Source organism: Sparus aurata, chromosome 11 (assembly GCF_900880675.1).
Source record: "Sparus aurata chromosome 11, fSpaAur1.1, whole genome shotgun sequence".
Lineage (NCBI taxonomy): Eukaryota > Metazoa > Chordata > Actinopteri > Spariformes > Sparidae > Sparus > Sparus aurata.
Genome location: NC_044197.1, coordinates 32,610,753 through 32,634,550, shown reverse-complemented (window position 1 = coordinate 32,634,550; position 23,798 = coordinate 32,610,753). Strand labels below are relative to the sequence as shown.

At 41.2% G+C, this 23,798-nt stretch overlaps 1 protein-coding gene and 1 long non-coding RNA gene across 18 annotated transcripts in view; one reads left to right on the top strand and one right to left on the bottom strand.

Moving 5' to 3' along the window:
* Positions 1-290: 290 nt before the first annotated feature.
* The window catches only part of LOC115591711 (receptor-type tyrosine-protein phosphatase F-like), a 309,359-nt gene continuing 285,851 nt past the window's right edge, over positions 291-23,798 (top strand). For 5 of the 17 annotated variants that reach the window (XM_030433938.1, XM_030433935.1, XM_030433933.1 and 2 more), the window contains exon 1: positions 303-628. The gene's annotated coding sequence lies outside the window, so the exon portion shown is untranslated. Of the gene's footprint in view, positions 629-730; positions 923-23,798 lie in introns of those variants that run through there. The other 12 variants (XR_003985994.1, XR_003985996.1, XM_030433940.1 and 9 more) reach the window with 6 other exon arrangements.
* On the bottom strand, positions 12,705-14,999 carry LOC115591715 (uncharacterized). The gene is made up of 2 exons (XR_003985997.1): positions 14,556-14,999; positions 12,705-14,352 (listed from the first exon to the last, which is right to left on the bottom strand). It is a non-coding gene; the product is annotated as an uncharacterized LOC115591715 (long non-coding RNA).

Here is a 23,798-nt window from a genome sequence, read left to right as displayed (position 1 = left end):
GGATAACACAATCTAAATTATTTCAAGATCATTTTGGCTAGAAATACTGATAGTCCACTGAATTGAGGCTATATCAAGTCCAGATTGCTTGCTGGGTTGGAAATCTCTGTCACAGCCTTATATCTCTCAGAATTTCTTGTAAATTGGGCCCATATTTATATCATGTTATTCTTACAGAACACATATCATATTTGGTGGATTTGGAACACATTAGCAAACAGCAGTTTGACAATTTGCTTCAAAGCCTTAGACGTCACCGGCAGTTTATTTACAACACTGTTACCGGAAACACCCGAATGTGTCCGACACTTCCCGAGGTTATGTGTGGACAAAGTGTTGAGGATGTTACTGGTTCAGAGAGAAGCCACCGCGGACGAACAAGGAGCAGACGGATACATCTGCCTTACCGGGAGCATTAACCGACACTGAGATAGGAAAATCCCTCAGCACGGGCAGCTGAGCGGAAGATTTACCTGACACTTTTCACGGTGCAAGTACGGACATTGCTTTCTTCTTTTTATTTTTTTTGGTTGACATCCTAAACTCGGGATTAGAGTCAATCAAATTGCTAGACTCTTGTCTAGATATCCTTTCCGATATTCAGTCGTCCAGGAAACCCAAGAAACTGGTGAGTCACGACATCATTTCTAACTGCGAAGTCTCAAAAACAGCGCTGACATCTCAGGAGCGCTCTGCAGACTGGACGAGCTGCATCCAAAACTGAATGACATATTCATTCAAGTCAGCCAACACTCACTTGCGTCTGTCACTGCGGCATACACTGATAGAACATGACATCCTAACTATTCAATATCAGTAAAATGTACAGGCTTCAAACTGTAAATCAGGCTACATATCCCGACATTTAGCCTCATAGTTACAGAAACTGTATTAAAAAGGGAACTTGCTGATCGGCTTGCTGGTAAGTCTAGTGCTTGATTATTATTATTATTATTTTCTGGATTACTTGCTCAAATGTATTAGTATAATGACTTACCTTTGATAACAGACAGGTCTCAGATGTCTGCTTTGACTCTCCATAGTGTGTTGGTCACATAACAACACACTATGCTTTGGTAATATGATAAAGAAAATGCCCCTTGCTGGTTCGATGCATTTATTAAAACTTAAATGGATGTGTGACCATTTGTGTGCGACACAATAGAATGTATGACCAGGATATGGGTTGCTGCATACACAAGTGTTTTAGTATTCTTCTCTGGTCTCTTTATTAGTCTCAACTTTGTCATGCCATCTGTGTGGCAGCCCATATGTTTGCACAGTTGGTTATATTGCATTCTGTAGTACCCATGCTTAATTCTTTTGACATGTTTCTAAAGCAAGTATAGCAAGCTGTTGTGTTTATACTCTACATGCAAAACCCCCCCAAATGCCCCAATAATTGGCAGCTCACCTGAAATTAGGGTGTTGGGGATTGCTGTTTATCCACCTTGATAAGTGTGTAAGTTGAATGCCAGCACTATGTATGTGTGATGACAAGCTCGCGCGCGCGCGCACACACACACACACACACACACACACACACACACACACACACACACACACACACACACACACACACAGGTTTACTTATGTTAAAATGTCTTTGTTGAAGACGACGTGCAAAGGTATATTTGTGTACAGTGGATAGTGACATACATTTTTTTTTTGCCCGTTATTCATTAGTTGCACATTTAAAATCGTTTAGCAAATTTACTGCAAGTTATTATTTCAGAAATATATACTTGGGCCAATTTTATATGACCCTCATGAACAATATGCCTGAATTTGATTTAATTACACAGAAATACATACACATGGTATGTACAGTAATCATACAAGGATATACTATATGCAACAAAACCCACAAGGAGCGCAGAAGCTGCTTCAAAGTACTGACACGATTTAATCCGCTCAAACTATAACCATGTATAAGCTTCACTTTAGTCGTTCAATGTGCAAATAATAGTGATGTGATATGTGTTTTCATTTAACATTTCATTTCATTTAACTTTTTCCATTAGCAGACCCAGACATGTTTGATTAAAGGTATGGACCACAGGTATTTAACCAAATCTGAATGCAAAATAGAGCATCTAAAGGTGTATTCAGACCAAACACATAGCCTAGAGGATATTTGTCTCTTGTTGCACTGTAGCACCGCATTATGTAATAATGTAATACATTTTCACTTCATTATGTAATAACGCCGCACTTCGTAATAATCTGCCACATTTTGTAATAAAATTCTTGAACGCAATATGTAACAAACTTTGCCGCATTATGTAATAAGTTATTACATATTGGGTCAGTTATTACAAAATGCAGGTGTTGCACTTTTTTTACCAAGAAAATGTAATAAGTTGGTGCAGTATGTAATAAAACACCAAATTGGAAGTCTTAATTACAAAAAAACATCATACCATCAGAACGACACTGATGTTAAGCATGAATCATAAATATGAATTAATTTTAAAAACTAGTAGGATGTTTTGTTTATCAAATCTAAATCAAATATAACTGAATTCACAGAGAATGTGTTTGAAATCTCATAGAGACAAAAACTGCACTAAATGAGTGTTACTGGCAAGAACATATCGGTTCACTGAAATGACATACACACATGCAATCTGGATTATGATATGCAAATATTATACGTGATAGAAAGCAGACAAAACATGAAAACAAATATCTAACAGAAGAAACTTTATTCCAGCTCCATTGCAATTACTCCATGCAACACTGATGTTGAGAGAGAGAGAGAGCTTTGGTCCAGAGAAATAGATAGTGAGCAAGCTGTGGGAGATTATAACGAAATGTGGCGTTATTACATAATGAAGTGAAAATGCTGATGCAAAAGATTATTTACACTGTTTTTAGTTGGTTTAGTTTTGATGGTCATTTATTTGTATCCACTATAAGAAAGGACATCAATGTTGCATGGAGTAATTGCAATGGAGCTGGAATAAAGTTTTTTTCTGTTCGATATTTGTTTTCGTGTTTTGTCTGCTTTCTATCACGTATAATATTTGCATATCATAATCCAGATTGCATATGTGTGTCATTTCAATGAACCGATATGTTCTTGCCAGTAACACTCATTTAGTGCAGTTTTTGTTTCTATGAGCTTTAAACACATTCTCTGTAGTGTTGTGTCGATCGCGAACGTGTCGTTGTGTGAACGAAGTGAACGGAATCACTTCATGAACTGATTCGTTCCTTTCTCAGTTCAGTTGAGCTCAGCCGCAGGCATGCTGGCCGGGAGTGGAACTGCCGCGACTCACACAGAGAACTGTGAGGACATGATTCACGTTTGCGCTGTGATTCGTTCATGATTCGCGAACCTACTGCACACAGAGAACTGTCGCTGAGGATGTGATTCTCGTTCACGTACCGTGCTGAAAGTGGTGCTGTGTCACTCACTCACTCACTCAGGGCAGAGGAGTTGATTCACGTTCAGTAACCGTACTGCTAAAATTAGCGCTGTGTTGCTAAAATCCGTGTAGCATCGTGTTAAGTGATTTTACTGCACAGTAAAAGTCACTCACGTTCGCGAATGTGATTCTCAGCAGGTCATTCATTGCACGCTGATTCAGTGACAGCGCAAACGTGATTCTCGTCCTCAACAGATCATTCGAGAACGACCTGCTGAGGACGCAAATCACGTTTGCACCGTCACTCAATCATTCACATCCTCAGCAAGTTGTTCACGAACGAGGGACGTGAATGACGTTCATGCTGTCACTCACTCATGATTCGTGTCGCTGAGGACGTGATTCTTGTTCACGTACTGTGCTGAAAGTGATGCTGTGTGGGCAGAGGAGTTGGTTCACGTTCAATAACCGTACTGCTAAAATTAGCGCTGTATTGATAACATCCATGTAGCATCATATTTTGTGATTGTGTACTATAGTCCGTGAACGCACCGTCCCTCTGTAAGTGAACGTGAACCTCAGGGCTGAATCATGAACTGAATGACGGATCGTTTGACTGTTTATCAGTTCAGGGAGTTGGAGAGCACTGAACGATTCGGTGAACGAATCTTTTGAACAAATCATTTTAATGAACGGATTCTAGAAATTCAGTACAGTAAAAAGAACTGCCGTTCCCATCACCAATTCTCTGTGAATTCATGGTCTGCTTTTTTACATGGTAAATGGTCTGCATTTTTATAGCGCTTTTCCAGTCTAATGACAGCTCAAAGTGCTGTACAATACATGCCAATTTCACCCATTCACACACACACACATTCATACACTGATGACGGAGGCTGCCATGCAAGGCGCCAACTGCTCATCAGGAGGGTTCAGTATCTTGCTCAAGGACACTTCGACATGCAACTAGGGGGAGCCGGGATTTGAACTGGTTACCTTCTGATCACTAGACAACCCACTCTACCCACTGAGCCACAGCTGCTCAAATTCAGTTATATTTGATTTAGATTTGACAAACGAAACATCCTACTAGTTTTTAAAATTAATTCATATTTATGATTCATGCTGGTATGCTTAAAGTCAATACACCAACTTATTACATTTTCTTGGTAAAAAAAGTGCAACACCTGCATTTTGTAATAACTGACCCAATATGTAATAACTTATTACATAATGCAGCAAAGTTTATTACATATTGCGTTCAAGAATTTTATTACAAAATGTGGCAGATTATTAAGAAATGCGGCGTTATTACATAATGAAGTGAAAATGTATTACATTATTACATAATGCGGCGTTATTACATAATGCGGCGCTACATGCACCTACCTCAGTGAATTTCACCATCTGGAGCTTTGTCTGGATGACTGCAGCTTCAAGTGCTACCTGAAGCTAACCAGTGCTTAATTCTTTGTTGATGAGTTCCTGCCAATCTGTCTCTGAATTTGTCTGTTAAAACCAATAAATAGTAACTGTGTCCATCCAGTAGACGTAGACTTAATTAATCGGTTTTAACACATAGCTACAAACCCAAAAAAATGCAATGTGACTGCAATACATGGATTAAAAGGACACTGAAATAACGACATCACAATGCCGTCGGGTAAAAAGCCTGAATTCATGCTTTGTCAGTTCTGTGGGCTCAATGACAAGCAAGCAACTTTAAACATATGTTTTCCCTGAACTGTGTTTAGATCAATTAGGGCTATACTGTGCTGAGACATATTTTCATGATTTATCAGATAATCCCCCCAATCCAATTACCTCATTCACTTTCCTCCAAGCCAGCTTCTTTTTTTCCTCTCTAGGTTAAAGGGGATGTGTTGTACAGCTCTGGGTGTCTGCATTTGGCCATGATTAGTTAACACTATTCCCTCTTCCATTGCTCTTCATGAAGATCTGAGCATCAGTGACCTTATTGTCACATCATCAGTGTGAATGTCACCACTGATAGGCTTTCACAACCAAGTAAATTTTGTTATTCTGTGTATACAGGATTTTCATCCAGGGTAGAGTATGAACATTGAGACAAGAGGACTACAGAACCTGGCAGGCTGGAACCAGTCCCTTGTTCAGATAGACCTTTATTTTTCTACAATAAGCCCTTTTTCTAACGTTTTTGGAGTGGAATGTAGCCGGCTACTTCACTTGAATTATGAGGTTGATGCCAAAAAATACAATAATTTCGCCAGTTTGCTTGATACATACCCAACTCTGAAAACAAGGGACAAACAAATGTATTATTATTATTATTATTATTATTATTATTATTATTATTATACCCAACAATTGAAATGCATTCAGAAATGCCCTGGATAACAAGTTCTCACTCCCACACTTCAAATATAGCAGCTTGGTCAGTGATCTACCCCTCTAGTGCTGATGTTGAGCGGTAGATGTCTGTGCACCTCTCTGCACGATTGTTGATTTCCTCTCTATATGATCTCTCATCGTTGTTTGTAATGCAGCTGACAATGGTGGTATTGTCAGCATACTTCACTTCAGTAGTGCCCCTTAATGGTTCTTCTGAAAATGTGACCAAATTTAAAGACCTGTCCTCAGCACTTTAATATGGCAAAGTCATAGTGCCACCTAGTGGCAACAGCAAATAACACGTTTCTTAAACTGTATGTTCTCATTCTATTTAGTTTTTCTCGATTGTTTACACACATTTTCTGAAAGCATGCCTCATATTCTCAGAACTCTACACACAAATCAAAAATCACACACACAATGGGCAAAACCCCTCAATTCTCCTGCAAAATGAAACTTGACATTCAAAACAATGTTATTTCTTCTCAAAATGGTATTTTGTTTTCAAATGACACACACAAACCATCAAATGAATAGACATTTATAAGGACCAGTTGAACACTGATGTGCTCAATGTAAAACACTATGATGAATGGACAACACTTCTTCTTCATTCATCATATTGACTTAGGCCTTTTTTGTTCAGTTACACTTACTACAGTCAGTACATACATAAGTGTGATGTAAAATATTTGAGAATATTGTTTTTATACAAATACACGGTAACAGATATATTTTATTTTTCCCACAAAAACAATGTACACAGTGTACATCTCAACCAACACAAAGTGCATATACAACAATATACGGTCTACCTACAAAACAACAGAAGAATTTACTGTACACAGTTACAGTAAAAAAAACAAACAAAAGAAACCTGTGCAGCATGATCTCCTCTGTTTCGGTCTGGCCACAGCACCTCATCCACATCACAAGCCGTGTTTTCCCTGGCCAAGCAGCAAGAGAAACATCACCTAGCATGGTGAATCCAGCCATGAAAAGCACCAACTGCTATATCTCTACATGCGTCTTCCATAGCTTGGAGAAGGGGTATACGCATTTGTGGATTTCGGTCATACACTTTCCATCTCCAGACAGAAAAGAAATTCTCAATAGGATTGAGAAATGGAGAATATGGAGGGAGATAAACAACTATAAAGCGTGGGTGGGCAGTGAACCAGTTACGAACCAGAGCAGCCCAGTGGAAACTTACGTTGTGCCAAATGACAATGTACCTGAGCAGCTCTGGTGGAATGAGTGTGTTGTGTAGGGTGTCTAGGTGTTTGCCCATGTGATGAGTCAGTACGCATAGCAGGACAATTAACTTTAGAATTTTGAATGACAGTGTGTTCCTTGTGAAAACAAGAGATTTTCTTTATGAAAATTGTGCCAAATGCAGAGAATTGTGTGTAGTGTTTTGAAAAAAGTGTGTTTTAGAACTGCAATTTGAGTGTAAAGCAGGAATTGTGCTTCTAGTTTAGCAGAATTGGTTCAGGGGGTTGGTGCATCAGTTACATGCTGTGGTCATTTTGTCTCAAGTACCAGTTTTTGTGTGTGAACAATTGACAAAAATGGTAATATCAGATGCTGATGCAGTAGCAAGGAATTATTCACCATGAAACAGGAAGTTGTTAGAACATCTGTGTTTTGATCATATCTTTTCCTTCCGAGACCGCCTAGGACTCCTACATGCATATAAGTATTGATACCCAAAGTGTGCTAGTGGTACACAGGTAGTTCAGCCCTGAATAACAGAAATTAGATATAGGTATCTGAAAAGCTCACTGGGTCATATTGCAGGATTTGTTTTTAAAAACAGGAAGTTGTGCATGAAATGACAGGGGGCTCAGATAATCATTCCATGATGATCCATGATTGGGGCTTTTTAATAATCTTGATGGGTCACTTAAGACATTTTAAGTTTTGTGGCTCCAGACAGATTGTTTGGCGAGGCGGGGAGCATGAATGACTGAGTAAAGGTTGTTGACCCCTGGTCTGGAAAATTTCTTTCCATCTTTGTCATCTTGCTGATGTTGACTGTAGTTGATGTGGGTGCTTTGGCCTATAATGCATTAATGTTCAAGCTTGCTGTAGTCTACAAAACGTTCTCAAATTGTTGTAAATTTGTGTTAACTTACAAAAAAAACATAAGCTATCTGACCTTCCAAATTAATAGAAACGATTGTGAAAGTGTTGTTATTAATGGGACATGAAAGCATCAAACATGCTTTTCAGATGAATTAGATATTCTTTACAATAACATCATAACATGATGATTATAACAAAAGTTCCGCAACTGGACCATGCCCCTTTACCTTGCTGATTTGTGACCTGGGCCCATCCAATTAAACACCTTGTGTCTCCTCAACCCAACCAATGTGCCATAAACAATAAACAAGCCTGACAGTTTCGCTCCTGTTCATCTCAAGTTCTGACCTTCATTTGTACTTGTATTTCGAAAAAAAATAACTTTCAAAACCTTACTAACTACCAGGCTTGGGGAAAAATGTTAGATTCTTCGATGCATCGTGATTCTCTCTAGAATGATTATGTCTTGATGCAGATAAGTTAATAATTGGAATTTTTAAACTGAAATTAGTTTGCCCGCGGCAACATTCAGTACACCTGCTGCAGAGCACAGAAAGTGCCTGCTAATTCTCTGCTGTACACGCATGTGAACTGAACACATGTGTGAGTTGTGTATGTTTGAGCGGTGATGGTGTTCACTCTAAAGCCAAGATGCCAAATATTATCTCAGCATTACTTCACTGACACAGCCATACTGACACTCTACAATGAAACTAAACCAGAAGTTTTGGACACTTTGATGATGAAAGCGGGTAGGTAAGTAGCCATAATTTAGAATGAGCTCTGATACATAGGTCCATAATGTGTTGAACTGCAACCTTTTTTTTTTATTTTTTACATTTCATTGCATTATTTATTTATTTTTTTACATATTTTTACAAAATACTGTTTGTGTTCATAGAAAGTCATATATATTTGTGACAAAGAAAGCCTTTTCTTTAATAAAATATTAGAGAAGGTAATTAATCAGTTGATTTTTTTTAATAATCATCACAAAAGTACGAAGTGATGAACAAACTCTGAGAAGCAAACTCAGTTTAAATTATTATTATGGAAATGTTCACAAAAAAATTTAATTGGAATCAAATCGTATCGTGAGGTGCCAAGAGATTCCCATCCCTACCACCTACTATACCCTATGGATTACAAGCTGATTCTTACTCTTCAGACGACTATTTTCAACGATCGATCCACCATCTCCGAATCTCCCCCATCTGTGATCATCTCCACTCTGACATGACCAGCCAGGCAGCTTCACTATGCCATCCATGTCCCCCGGTAGCACATTGTCCACTAATCTATCCAGCGGCTCCAGCCGGACACCACCAACGCCTCTTCACCCACGCAGAGGTTGCAGTCTTCCCTGCCTCACTCCAGGTGATAGCCATTCTCCCAGACACTACGTGTCTGACCAGCCAGCCTCTCGTATGCAAACCTGCAGGTGCACAGCTGCCAACCCAAGACTCAACCCAAGGATTACCTCCTTCAGCATGGCCTTAGGGAAAGGAACATGCCCTTCCATCGGACTGTCAACAAAGCCAGCTTTTCCTGCTACTCAAAGCTTACATTTCAACTCCCACGCTGCCACACACTCACGGCACACCGATGATGTCACCACACAGCCTGCAGCAGACCTGAAATCACCTCCAACTATGTACCTCTTTGTTCATCTCCAGCTACCTCCTTCCACCCCTGCTGCACCAAGCACCAGCTTCTCTCCCTGCTAGGATACCTCATGCCATTCGCACTATCTCCGAGGGTCAATCCCTTATGTCCCACCTACTACTCCTGGGTTTCACCATTCCATCCCTCCACGACTGGATCACCTTTGACGACTCCTGTGACGAACGTGGCGCAAATTTATTACTTCATGGAAAGGCATTTCTTTCTCCTAAGACAACCAACTCACCCAGCCAGAGGACATCCATCTATAAACAGACATTGCACCCTCAGTAGGTTTCAGAGGCTACTATGGCAGTAGCTGGTTCGCCTCGGTTTGGTCCCCAGAACTGTCCTCGCTCTCCCTTTCCTCTGCCCTCTACAAACTATATCCAGTCAAAATCGCCACACTTCTTTAGGGGCTGGAATGGTCCAGAAAAGTCACCCTCATCTACTCAGACAACCCCACTGTATTCGTCATCATCAACACAGGCCACTGACAATCAATGGATGTCATGACATTTATCTGGTGCCAGACAAGCTATTATGAAGTGGATTATGAAGCACCACTTAATAATCCGCTCAGTTCACATTCCTGGCCACCAAAACCACATTGCTGTCACTCTCTCTCAGTTCCCATCTCAGAAATTTAGATCCTTGGCAGGAGACTAGGACCCTCACCCAAATACCAGTCCCACCATTTTCAGCCACCATCTACATCTAAACTACACTATATCAAACTCTAAATAAGCCAGCAGATTAAACATTGATTTTAAACCAGACATTTTGTAAATAAAGCCAAAATGTGTTGATATTTGAAGTCACTGGGAAAAATGAAGGTGTAAAGTTTACAGCATAACGGGAAATACCGTGATTACTCAAAGTATCACGACCATTCCTTCTGTTCTGTTTCTCCTCTGTAAAGCATGGGAGAATTGTCAACTACTGAAGCTATGTGAACACTCTCAAGTAGTCGTGTCTATGAAGCCGAAGTTATGGGAAGATCGTAATTCTTGCAAGAGAAGTCAATCATGCATTCATTTGTAGAGATTTAAAACATTTTTGGCATCCTAGGCAGCAGATAAATATTCCAAACTATCATGAGCCAGTGTAGCCACAGCCGGACAGGGCACCGCCATCTTGTCTGAGTTGCAAGTTCTAAAAGTGTTTTGTGTGTGTGTGTGTGTGTGAAACAGAGAGAATTCATTATTTTTTTTCACATGTGATATTTTCTGTGTTGAGCCAAGTGAAATTTTTTTTTCATAGGTGAAATTATTTTTGTCTTCATGTATTGAGAGGAGTAAAACATTTTTTTCACAAGTGAAATTATTTTTTTCTGTGTATTACCTTTCTAGTGCAACCATCTGATGGAAAGCAGCTCTATGTAATGTTTATAAAAGATCATAAAACATTTGAATTAGTTTTTCGTCTAAAAGGAGAAACTTAACACTTAATTCCGCCACCAAAAATCTAGACCAGTAAATTTACCACAATACATCTGTGCTTTTAAATTTTGCAGTACTGGTTCAAATGCCCCCCGAATGCATTGCAGTGATTCTTTAAAATATGTTGCTTGTCACTTTGATTTTTACAGTACATTTTTTAAATTGTGATTCTTCACAGTATATGGCTTGTTGCTGCAGTGTTTCCATTATATGCATGTTGCAGCAGTGCACTCACCACCCAATGCTGAAAAAAGTGAACTTGTGACACTTCTGCTGCTATAACTCCATCCAAGGGGAAACATTGTATTGTGATTTAATAAAGCACATTTTTGTTACTGTTTCTTCACAGTTTTTGTTCCTTAGATTTTTTTTTCCACAGTACAATGTGATTATCCACAGTAAATGATTGGTTACTGTAATGTTACACGATACAAAGTTGGTTACTGTAATTCTTTACAGTTCATTGTTTGTTACTGTACAACATAAAATGTTAAATAGTAATTTACAGCAAGTTTGTTAAATAACATAACTCTCTTCCCAAAAAGCCCTTTCTTTGGGAACTTGCCAGAACAGCTTTAGAACTAAAGTACAGGTTTAAAAAACCATTTGATTGTGGTCGGTTTGCAGAATTTTGTTTGATGGTTGTGTGATAGATTGGCGTATGGTTATAATGGGATTATACAGGTCTTGGCAGAAAACTTAATTCTGAATGGTGAGTGTTAATTTTATACATGTAATATTGAGTCTGGTCAGACTCAAATGTTGAATGTTGAGCTCCTCATCATATGTGACAGTTGTAATTTGTTTCTGCTTAAAGGGGGTACTGTCCAGGCACTCTGTTGAAAAAAAAAATAAAAATGGAGGAACAGGGCTGTGCTGCTACAGGGATTTGTCAATGATGAGATTTCAATGACTTCTTTTTATTTGTCATAATTTGTCTAGAGTCTCATTATATTATATTTACAAGATATTTTATTCAATGTTACCATGCAGTCAGTAAGTTTCAGTAGCTATGGGCTATATCAGATTCTTGTTTCTTGATTTAAAGTTTCGCACATTTGAGTGACTCTGCACCATGAGAATTCATGCTGTCAGCAGTTACTGTTTGCATCATAACTGTGGGTCTAAGGACAATTAATACTGGATTTGATAATAATGAACACGTTTATACGAGTGAAGGGCTGGATCTGAAAACAATCCAATCTCTTTGTTGACTTTAAACTGGTTCAAAGTTAATATTCCTGCTTCAATGCTAGTAGTTTATCTGACTGTGTAATAGACCCGTCACTCTCACATGGACCAACTGTAAAAACAAAACAGTCTCAACCAGTGTTCAACTTGGCAATAATGAATATGGTTACACTTTCAAAACTAGATTGGCACTGACCTAAGTGTACACTTCTGTCAAGACCAAATTGTCTCCTTTAATTCAAGCCTTATCCAAAAACTTGATAATAATAACTTTATTTATGTAGCACTGTTTAAGTTAAAGTGCTTGATTATCCTGTATCATTCTAAATTTGAAATCACCCATAACTGGATGATGATGAGGTTAAGCTGACCAGATTTAATAGCCAACTACGAGCACAAAAAAACAGATGATTAATTATTATCTCTATTGTGTTGATGAAGGTTGATAAAGTGAGAAACAATGTATAGATCGAGCTGAAATTAAAAAAAAATAATTTTTTAACATTTTAATTGTAAAAGTTCATTTATGTTCATTTTAAATGCTGTTACTCAAATCAGCAGACACCATTTTATGTATTCTCAAGCATTTTATTATGCCCTGTTCTAGAAGTGCAGGAGCATGGCATAAATACGAAGCACAGGAAGTGGAATTAGGAACAAAACAAGTGACAGTTAATTTACAATATACAGTGAGTGATTATTATTTACAAATAAAGCTTAGCTTCAGAGTGAACCAAAGGCCATATCAACAAACACAACCGGAACTGTTGAAACTATCTCATCCCTAGACAGAAAAAGAAAGAAACAAAAAGGACATTTACTAAACCTACCTCCCTGAATTTAACAAGAACAGGAGAAAACAATCCCAAAGGAAATAGCAATTCACACCTACACTTTATGGCATAACTTAAGAAGACCAGAAAGTAGATTAATTAGGGTGCAAGATATAACTACATAAATTCTATCAAATTTATAACCTCAGGGTTTACGGGCTCACTAAGGTCACACACCACAAAAAAAGTTTGAGGACTACGTTTAAATCAAATCATATAATGTCCACTCCAAATGCACATTTCAAAAATTATTAATGTTTTAACAATATTTCAGGACAAAATAAATTCCTTCAACCAAATCAAAACACCAGTCAATTTCAAAATTCATCCTGGGTCACATGAAAACGGTCAGCACCAACACAAAACAATTCATTCAGTTTGAATGTCCTTCTTTTGTTTTAAACCATTGAAATAGTGTTCATTTGTAAACGTCCAGAAATGTAGGGTGAATGGGAATGTGTGTGTGTGTGTGTGTGTGTGGGTGGGTGTGTGTCAGTCCCGGTGGGTAACTTGGATAGGAGGGGGGGAATGGAGAGTCCAGACTGGGAGAAGCTTTCCCAGGTTGAAGAAAGGGTAAGGGGCTGTGGAATAGTGTGGAATGGGCACAGTGGTGTATGCAGGGATAGTGGCAGTCTCTGGGCAAAGGGAAACAGTGAGATTCACAAGGAGCAATTATCCACAGTTAATATCCAGCTCTGTCATTCACATTAATCTAGAGCAAAAAGGTATTAAAAAAAGTTGTCCAAACCCGCTCTGATGATTCAGGAAGAGGAGGTCCTTCAGCTTTCTTCAGTTCCATGCGCTTTTCTCTCAAAACTCACCCCTTTGCCAGCCACTCTTTTGTTCCTCTGATCCCATGCTCCTCTTCTTCTCCCACACTCTCCGGTTGTTTTTTTGGATGGCCTCATTCTCCCAGGTGTGTCCCAATCATATGGATTTTACCACACCCTCTTTTCCTCAGCCCCTCCTCTCCCTCACAGCAGAGGGGAGAGGAAAGGAGCAGTCCAGTCTACTGGCTGCTACAACTTCATGCTCAAATATTGACAAGGGACTATTTACGATACAAGTCAGGTTAGCAACTAGCAGTCAGCTAAGCCACAGACACAGCAAAGCTACTCTGACAATCTATACACAGAAAAACTGGCTCACCCTTTATTACAAACCACACACACAGTACTAGCAACAGGTCGCAAGGTTTTCAGAGGTGAGGAGTGTCAGGGCACTACTGCCAGCAATAAGTCTCCTAGACTTCTACTTCTGGAGGTTAAGGAGCTAGGACTCCAGATTGGCCAATCCACTGTGATGTTGTCACTGGCAACCAGCCAATTCCTACAGGAGCTGGCACCTTTAGATTAAAGATCCTCAGAGAGAAAAGAGAGCTCCCACTCTCTGAGGACCACAGATAGCATCAAAATACACAGATACTTAAATACATCATGCATTGAGTATTGTTTTTCATAGCTGTAGGACAGTAGCCCGACAAATTAATAATATGTCAGATGATTTTTATACAGCAAACCTTTTGCATGGTCCTGCAAAAACTACCTGCTTCCCTGCTTTACCCTGTCTGGTTTTCACTGATGGCTACTCACCTTTTGTCTTGCAGAGCTCATTCTTGTTGATCACCATTGTCTTGTCGCTACTGGTCCGTCTTTCTCTTGTCTTTGAGGTTTTCCAACATATTTTGTCACAGGAATGATTCTTTTGCCAGATATGATTCATTCCCACATGTCTAGTACATTATGTGCTTGTATGGTCAGCTGTGATCTGAATAAGGAGCAGACAGGCAGGGTGCTGGCCCTGACTAATCAATTCATCAGCAATACTTCAATTTATAAAATAGATTGTCTTGTGTTTTTCTGTGAATGTTTCACAAAGGCCTCAAACCAACTTTTTTTTTTTTTTTTTTGTTTTACAACCATAGTGTTTTTAAAGAAATCTAAATAAATGACCTTGTTATTTTACCCTGTAACCTGTTTCTCTGGGAGGATGACGTCCCCAATGGCAGGAGGTTTGGCTCCTAGCTCAACGGCAGCCTGGCCTGAACGCTGAGGGGAAGTGACCAACTGAGCCAGGCAGAACCCTGGGCCCCGGCAATCTGCTACTCCCCTGGATACTCCGGGGCGGGGTTGTGGAGCCAAGACTCATATGTCACAGAATCAGGCGAATATCAGGGCAAGAATGAAAACAGATAGACAAAGCAGTAGATAAATGCCCCCACACCGGGAAAAATTAGCACCAAGTCTGTGCTTTATCAGGATGTATCCTAAGTTAATTTAACATATTTGGATGTTATGCAAAAACTGCCACAGAAACATATCAATATTTTTAAAACCTTTTCTCAACTCCAAAAAAAAAAATGCAATGGAATTCAAATATAAGTTTCTAAAACTGATTGTAAGATACCAAGTTGTGTGAATTGTACTGAATTATGTTAGTGCTAAGTATTTATATTTCGAAAGAGAAGTCTGGCCATTTTATTTTACTTGAGTAGCCCTGGAGATGTTTTGGAGCTGGGAACCATGATGAGACTAAGACTATGACTAATTATTTTTGGAGTACTTTATTTAACTGTCCAAGTTAGTGCACTTGGCTGCCCTAACAGAATATGGTAGTCAAGTTCTTCGGGAACCATCACCTACAGTGAAATTTGCAGAGGAATGCAACATTAGAAAAACTACATAACAGAAAACACTACTGTGACACTGCTTTCATTTTCTGTATCCAAGAAAGATTAGCAAAATTGTTACTTCAACAAAATATGGCAAGCTGAATTTAGATGTGCTGTCTTTTTACAGTACAGCTGTCATTCTACATCAATTCAAGTGTGTCAAGCTCTCTCTCTCCACAGACACACATACACACACACACACACAGTCCCAGGGATTTGGGACTGGGTGGCAATGGTGTTATGATTACACTGAGCAGCCTGTGACTGGAAGGTTGCCAGATTACCCTCCTGCTCCTGTGTTTTCTAAAGGCAGGAAGACACGGGCCTAGGGCTGCACGATATATCATTTGAGCATCGCCATCGCAGTAGTCACATCGCAGAGCCTGCGATGTAGGACGCAAATGAACTCATCTAATTTCAAGGGCACCTGACACACATTGTGCATGCAGACTCTGCAGACTGTGCATGCACAGGGATCCACCAATCACATTAGTTCTTAATCAGTGTGCTGAATCAGACCAGCCCCTGCACATGGAGTAAGTCGCTGGTAACAACATTAAAAAATGAGCAACGAACAAGAGAAAATCGCGAGAACGAAGACTTGGTGCCAAAAAGAAAAGCAACGTCAGTTACCTGGAATTATTTCGGCTACAAGAAGGATGATATTGACCAAACACGTTCTGTGTTGGTAGTGTGTTGCATCTGTTGCCACAACGAGGTAACACCATTAATTTGTTTGACTATTTACGTCGGTACCACACGGCAGAGTCCTGCACAGGTCTTATTTTGAAAACCCACCTGTACACACCATACTTAAAACTGCATCTGACCCGTTTTCCTACAGTAGCACAAATTGCATTTCTCACCCGAGCCGACCCGCTATAAATTGTTACCGACGCCCGACCCGCACCCGAAGGAAAATTAGACAGGCGTAATTTTTATAAATGAAAGTAAGCCAGCTGGGGAATGGAAGTTCTGGGTGGGCGCACGCATGCATGAGCTCATATGAAATATAAATACTGATCAGTATGAAATGCAGCATCACATAAAGTGCTATTCAGGTCATCCGATGAAAATTCCTGTATTTTTTCATATCGCAATATATATCACAGAGTTAAAAAAAATCGCAATATAATTTTATTCCAATATTGTGCAGCCCTACACCGGCCCAAACGTTGGATGTCTGAAGTGTTTGGGGAGACTCGAAAGAGGTCGGGAATAAATCTGTTTGCTAACGAATCAGCGCGGTGTGTGGGAGGGGCGGAATACTGTGTGCGCTTTGTTTTTTTATGCACTCCCTTCTGTCATTCCCCGTTTTCATGTTTTGGAGTAACTCCTATTACTGGCACTAGACTATTAGAGAACGTTTTTACCCTTATTTTCTTTATTATTATATATTTTTTATGTAAACACAATCTGTCTCAGAAGTCAGTCAGTCATTCAAGAATCTTATTACAAAATGTGGCAGATTATTACAAAATGCGGTGTTATTATATAATGAATTGAAAATGTATTACATTATTACATAATGAAGCGTTATTACATAATGTGGCGCTACATGCCCTCTGGATGCAGCAAACCCTGGCAATTGACCTTCAACTGATCCTGCTGACTGGCCTCTTCATGTAACAGACCTAATGAGAACAGAGTTGGTTTGGAGAGGGCCGTATCATTTACCACCTGATTTCATATTTCCTTTTTGTGTATTTATTATTGAACAGGTTTATTCATTTGCACATATTGTTACATTGTTTGGATGATCAGTGTTTAATTAAATGAGCATTTCATTGTACATGGCTTTTGGTCTTTTCTTGTGGGGATGGGGCGCTATCAGGAAAGCTCACCTAGGGCACCAAATGGTCTTGGACCGCTCCTGGTGAAGTCAGCTAGAAATTGGCTAACTAGTTAGCTCTGCTTCGATCCGCTATGCAATGGTGTTTGAAGAATAGCCTTTATTGTCATTGTACTGTGAAGGTACAACGACATGTAGGGTGCTCCCACAGACCCACCATGCACCACGAAAAGAAGACAGCATACAACAAAAACAAAAACAGCAGACAACAAAACAGGCTAAAAGAGCTGTGTTCTCTTAAAAAAGACACATAATGTGAATTTTAATATATACAACAGAATTTAAGTGCATAAATCTAGTTAAAAAAGTTTAAATATTAAAGTGACTTTAGTTCATTGCAGGAGTGCAGACATGCTGAGAGGTAGGGGGAGGTGCAGCTGATTGTTTGTTTTTCAGGGCGGTATGGGTGTGTGTGTGCGTGTGTGTGCGCGCGCGCGTGTGCTATGGCGTTAGAAACGTTTCAAAAAGCGTGCGCACCTATCAGCTGAACGTGTCACTCGCGCCTGCTTTGACGCCTGTGCAGCAAGCTGCGCCTGACGTGTAATGTAGTTTCCTCATTGACTTATAACATGACATGATTCATTTTAACCCTAGAGTGAGGGGACAGCCTTCCATTCCGACACACCCTTACATTGCGAAACAGCCCCATTCCGAAACACCGCTGTTCCGACCCTCCCCTCAAAACACCGCATTTCCGAAATTGATTTTCAAGTTTACATTACTTCCTACATCAAACACTGCCGTTCACTCAACTGGCCGCACTCACACAACTCATTACCTTTTATTGCTAATAGACCTATGTCACTATCTTCATTTATTATATAGTATATTTTCGTTTGCAGCAAACACATTTAAACGTTTGTCTAATCTTTTTACACACACTATCCGTGGTGCTGGAATCCCCACTTCCAGCCGCACTCGCACAACTCTGAAATAAACTGTGGCCCATGGGTGCGATCTGCCGGGGAATGACCCCTCTGCTCGTTCGTTTTAACATAACTTGTCTTTGTGGAAGGTTAACAAGGTATGAGTGGATCGAGCACTGCTGCTCAGTTTGTCTTTGAAAAAAAAAAGCAGAGGAGAAGACAATAGGCTACCTATGTGTTTTTGATTCAATAAACATGAAATTTATTGTGTATCCATCTCTTAAAGCCATAGACGGATTATCATGACCACGGGCCTACACACGCAAACTGTGCGCACGCAAAGGCGCTTTAAGGCAAGGGCGCAAAGGCTGTTACATAATTACATTTAATGTAATAATGTCCGCAAACGTAATAAACCTCAAACACCAATAATAATAACCACTAATAATACTGACCGTGCGTGCAAAATCCAATTGCTGACCCTCCGCTCTGCTGTCACACAACGGATCCCCCGTCCGTGCTCCCTCTCTCTTGCCCGAAAAATAATTTCCATGAAGAAAACATCGCCTGATATTTAAATTTAAATTCCCCTTGACAGTACAAATCTCAAGAAATCTGGATGTATTGCTCATTTGTGCCACAACAACAATATTGCTCCAAGCACCAAGAACCACGAAAAGAATACCTAGCACAGTAAATAATAATAATAATAATAATAATAATAATAATAATAATAATGATAACTTTGAACATTATCACAATTAAATTATCAATCTGCGATGTAAACAAAGTGCAAACATTACAGACTTCTAACCATTTTTCTAAAAGTGTCTGTGTTTTAATTGAGAATAGTTTTTATATAAATTACACAAAAGGAAAAGAAAATGTGATTTGTTTTACCTATTTCAGCCATAAGCGGTCATATTGACCGCTCATAATTTCGCGGGATTTCATACATTGTCTCTCTTGTCTCTGACTTTGTTAGCGGTCTCCAGCTGTGCGACTGTAACACAACATTATATGAAGAAGGACTAACACTAATAGCCTACTTGATTGTTATTTCTTACACTCACAGAACTGTTTACGACTCGAAACAATGTTATTAAATATGACGTTTCTGACCAAATGTCGTGGCTTCAAATGCATCAAATTCCCACATCCAGTTACGCAGGCAGCTGTCCAGGGTGCTGAACCAGGTGACAGACAAAGGCTGCGTTTCCCAGATTCGATCGTTCTTAAGGACTTAAGAAGGCTCTTAAGAAGGGTTCGGCTAAGAAGGAGCGCTAAGATACGGGTGTTTCCCAGACGCATTCTTAACTGCCTTCTTAGGAGAACCTTAAGATCAAGCCAAAGAAGCTTCTTAAGAAGCTCTTAGTGGGAGCTGTCCACTGCGGTGGTGCTGAAACTGAATCAATCGATGCCAGGCAAATCGATCACCCACCTCTTTATCAGCGCATAAGTCACACACAGCGCCACATGGTCCCCCCACACAGGTGCAATTAGGCTACGCATGTATCGTGTGTGGGGGGTGCGGGTGTGTGTGTGTGTGTGTGCCACCAGGTGTATCCAAGTAGTAATCAAGCCCATTAGCGCATATATACCCCCGTGGATATAGGCACACACGTGAGAATGGAAGAAACCGGCAGCAAAAGAAACAAGCGGGCACCGTCGTTTACTGCGGAGGAGATGGGCATCTTAGTGGACGAGGTCTGGCAGCACTGTGATGTTTTATTCGGGGGAAAAAGGGGCCAAAAGAACATCACGGTGAAGAACCGTGTTTGGCAGGCCATAGCCGAAAAGATGTCCCCCTCCAGCCCATGTGGCCTTCGTGACTGGGGTGCTGTGAGGAAGAAGTGGCAGGAGTTCCAGAGCCAAATAAAAAAGAAGAGTGCGAAGGTGAGGAGAGAATCGATGGGCACGGGTGGTGGAGCACCGGGTGGGACGACCCTCACTCCTAACGAGGAGAAAGTCCTCTCCATCATCGGGAAGACGGCCTCTGAAGGCATTAGTGGGGGCATCGATGTTCAGGGGGCAAGGGGCTCTCAGAAAGTGAGGATGAAGAGGAGCCATCTGGGAGCGGAGCAGGGACGTGCATGCCCCCAGGAGAGGACGACCCCCACAACCGTGCCCTGTCCCCGTGTGCCAACCAGCAGGGCCCGGTGTCCGCATGCGGGGAGGCTCAACAGGGCGGCCCGCAATAACGACCTGCAACTGCAGCGAGACGCTGGTGCGCCTGGAGAGGGAGAAGCTGGTGGTGCTGCGGGGGATAGAGGGCCAACTCGAACAACAAACTGCCCTGCAGGAAGAGATGGTCCGGATAAAGCAGGAGAGGTTGGAGCTGCACCGGAGACAGCTGGCGCTTGCCGAGGCGCAGTTCAACCGTCCCTTCATCTCGGTTCCAATCATCCATCCCCAGGATTCAGGTGCGGGGCATTTCTATTTTTTATCTGCATTACGCAGTGTATCCCGTTAAATTTCATTAATTAATCTCCCTTCATTGCTCCTACCAAACTCTCCTCTGCCAGCCTTCTGCCCCACAGCTGAGTTGGCCCACATGAAGCTGTCGTGTGTGCCTCCTGGCCAGCTGGCGACGATGTCAGTGATGAGGCCATTGTGGTCCACCACCACCTGGGTGTTGATGGCCGCGTAGTGCTTTCTACCGATCCAGCACGGATCCAGCAGGGAGGGATTGTGGATTGGAATGAGGGTGCCATCCACCACACCGATCACCCGGGGGATCCCAGCCACTGCGTGGAACCCTTGGTGGACCTGGCGGACCTCGTCCCGTGTGGAGGGCATCTTTATGTGGGTCCGGGCATGGCGCAGGAGAATCGGTGTCACAGCTGCCACACTCTGTGACACCGATGCCTTGCTGAGGCCGGTGCCGTTCCCCACCACCTCCAGGAAGCTCCCCACTGCGTAAAAACACAGCACAGCCAGGAGCTGCATCTCCGGGCTGAGGGCAAAATTGCAGCGGGTTGCTCTGGATGTGTTGAGACACCAGAGTGATCAGCCGTTGGATCTCCGCACGGGACAGCCGGTACTTTGCCTGGACAGCCCGGTCTGACAGCACGTCCAGTGGGGAGAAGTGCTGACGCACGTATGCATTTATGTAAACCGTCTGGCTTTTTGTATGTGTTGTACTATAAACTCATATATGCAGATGTGTGTGGAAAACTTAAACGTGTAATTCAATAAAAAGTTTTTTTTTTTCTTCTCTACTATTAGCCTATGTTTCTTGCGCCAGTGGTCCGCAGGATATAAATTTCCCTGACGCGGCTTGATCACTGAGCATTTGGTCGTTAAGAAGGCTGTTAAGAGTGGGTCAGCTCTATCTTACATTTCCTTCTTAGTGAAAGATCTTCTTAAGCTAAGAGCGACTCTGGGAAACACATCCTTCTTTCCAAGCGTTCTTAAGAGCGCTCCTAAGAAGATCTTAGCACTTAAGAGCTTCTTAACGAATCTGGGAAACGTGGCCAAAGGCTGCACTCTGCGTTCTGATGTTTGCTGGGCAGATCTGTCCCCCTTGCTTTCTCATCCACTCTGTTGTGGGAGATCTCCTACAGAGCAAAAGTAATACAAATTTTTTCTCTCCCCGCTCGGCTCGAGCCCGGCTGAACTCTGGCTTGAGCCTACTTCACCCAGGAGCGAGCCTGCAGCCCCCGCTCCTGCTGACAACAGACTGGGGGAGAAAACAGACATTCCTTTGCTCAGAACCCATATCAGGCTGTGTCTGAATATGCACGAAGATCAGTATAACGCATTGGAGCAATTTTCATACAATTATTAGATATTATATTATATATGGATATTTAGCATGATAAAGTAATGTCAATTTAACATAGCCATTTGTCCAGCTGAAGCATAATGAGCGTTATCTCTCTATAAAAGCAAGAAATCTCTGTCTGTCTGTCTGTCTGTCTGTGTGTGTGTGTGTTCCTCAAATATCTCTGCGGATCAGGATCAGACTGACCTGAGACTTTCAACATGGCTGCTGCGTGGTTCAGTGGTGTACAACTAAGCATTTGCTTGGACTGCAATGATAGCGTGAATAAATTATTTCATAAATGCTTTACAAATTCTGCAAGCATTGTCCACCGGAGCCACCACAGTCACGTGCGCACCAGAGCCAACCACTGCACACTGTGGCCACGTGCGCACCAGAGCCAATCACTGCAGAGCTCAAGCCCACGACATACCTTAAAAAACAAGCGGATTTATACCTGCAGCGGCGCGAGCTGGACCGGGATTTTGCCGGCGGTCCCATTCTGTTCTGTTCATCTAAACTGACTGTTGTGGATTGTAATGAGATTAAACAAGTCCAGACCGAGTCTGTTCGGGTCTGAGGAGATCCGGAGACGCGCGGTCAACAAAGTGGGATCGGAATCTGTGGATGTTCGTGTGTAGCTAGCTGCTAGCCGCTAACCGACCCACACGGCCCACCTCCCGAGTTGACGGAGCGGATGCACTGGCACGTCCAAAACTGGATTTAGGGTAAATAATGTCCAACACGCTTTTTCGCGAACATTGCCGTTACGTTTGCTTTATGTCTGGTACAAGAAGAAACAGTAAAAATGTGCTTTTGTCACAAAAGTGTCCAAACAGCAAGTTTGGTTGTTGAGGAACAGGAAGATGTGGGAGGGACATCGGCGGATGATTGACAGCAGCAGTGATGTGTTGGAGACGGCGACAGAGATAGCGAGTTTTGAGAGTTGAGAGATTTGTGACATATAGCGTGTTTGGAGTGTATAGTTAGTGTGTTATGTAATATTTGGTGTGGTGTGTTTAGTGAGTAGTGGAGTCGTGTTGTGAGGCAAACCAAGGAGGAGACGGCTGAATGTGGAACAGGCAGGAATGAGCTGAGGAGCCTGAGGCATTGCCTGCATTTAAATGTAAATAGTTACACATAACTTTGTAAATTTCAAAAACTTATGCACCAATTTAGTAAACAACAATTTATATTTGCATTATAACTAATGCAATTGGTTCATTAAACATATTTGTGGTTTTCACAGTAAAAAACCGAACTTTTTCTACTCTGATTTTATGTTATTTTGTGATTTTAGGTCCATAGTGTCAATATAGTACCTTGAAATGAAAAAATAACTGTACAGTCACACATGTGAGGTTGTGCTAAACATAATTACACCAAGTAAGGCAAGGTAAATAGTTTTTAAGGTGAAATATAATGGTATAATCAAAAGTAGTCAAAAACAGCCAATTATATCCCTGACATCCCACCTTCAAACACAGCCTCATTTGGCCATCCATGAAAAAGCTACTTAACCTCCCACTTTTCTATAGAAATACATGCTTCCTACGGGCAATGCACTAGTGTCATTAATATGAAGTAGGCTTGTTTTGCGGTTAATCAGCCACATGATCCGTTTGAACCCACAAAGGAAAAAAGGATAAATGCGCAGCCTCCGTTTCCTTTCTGATTGAG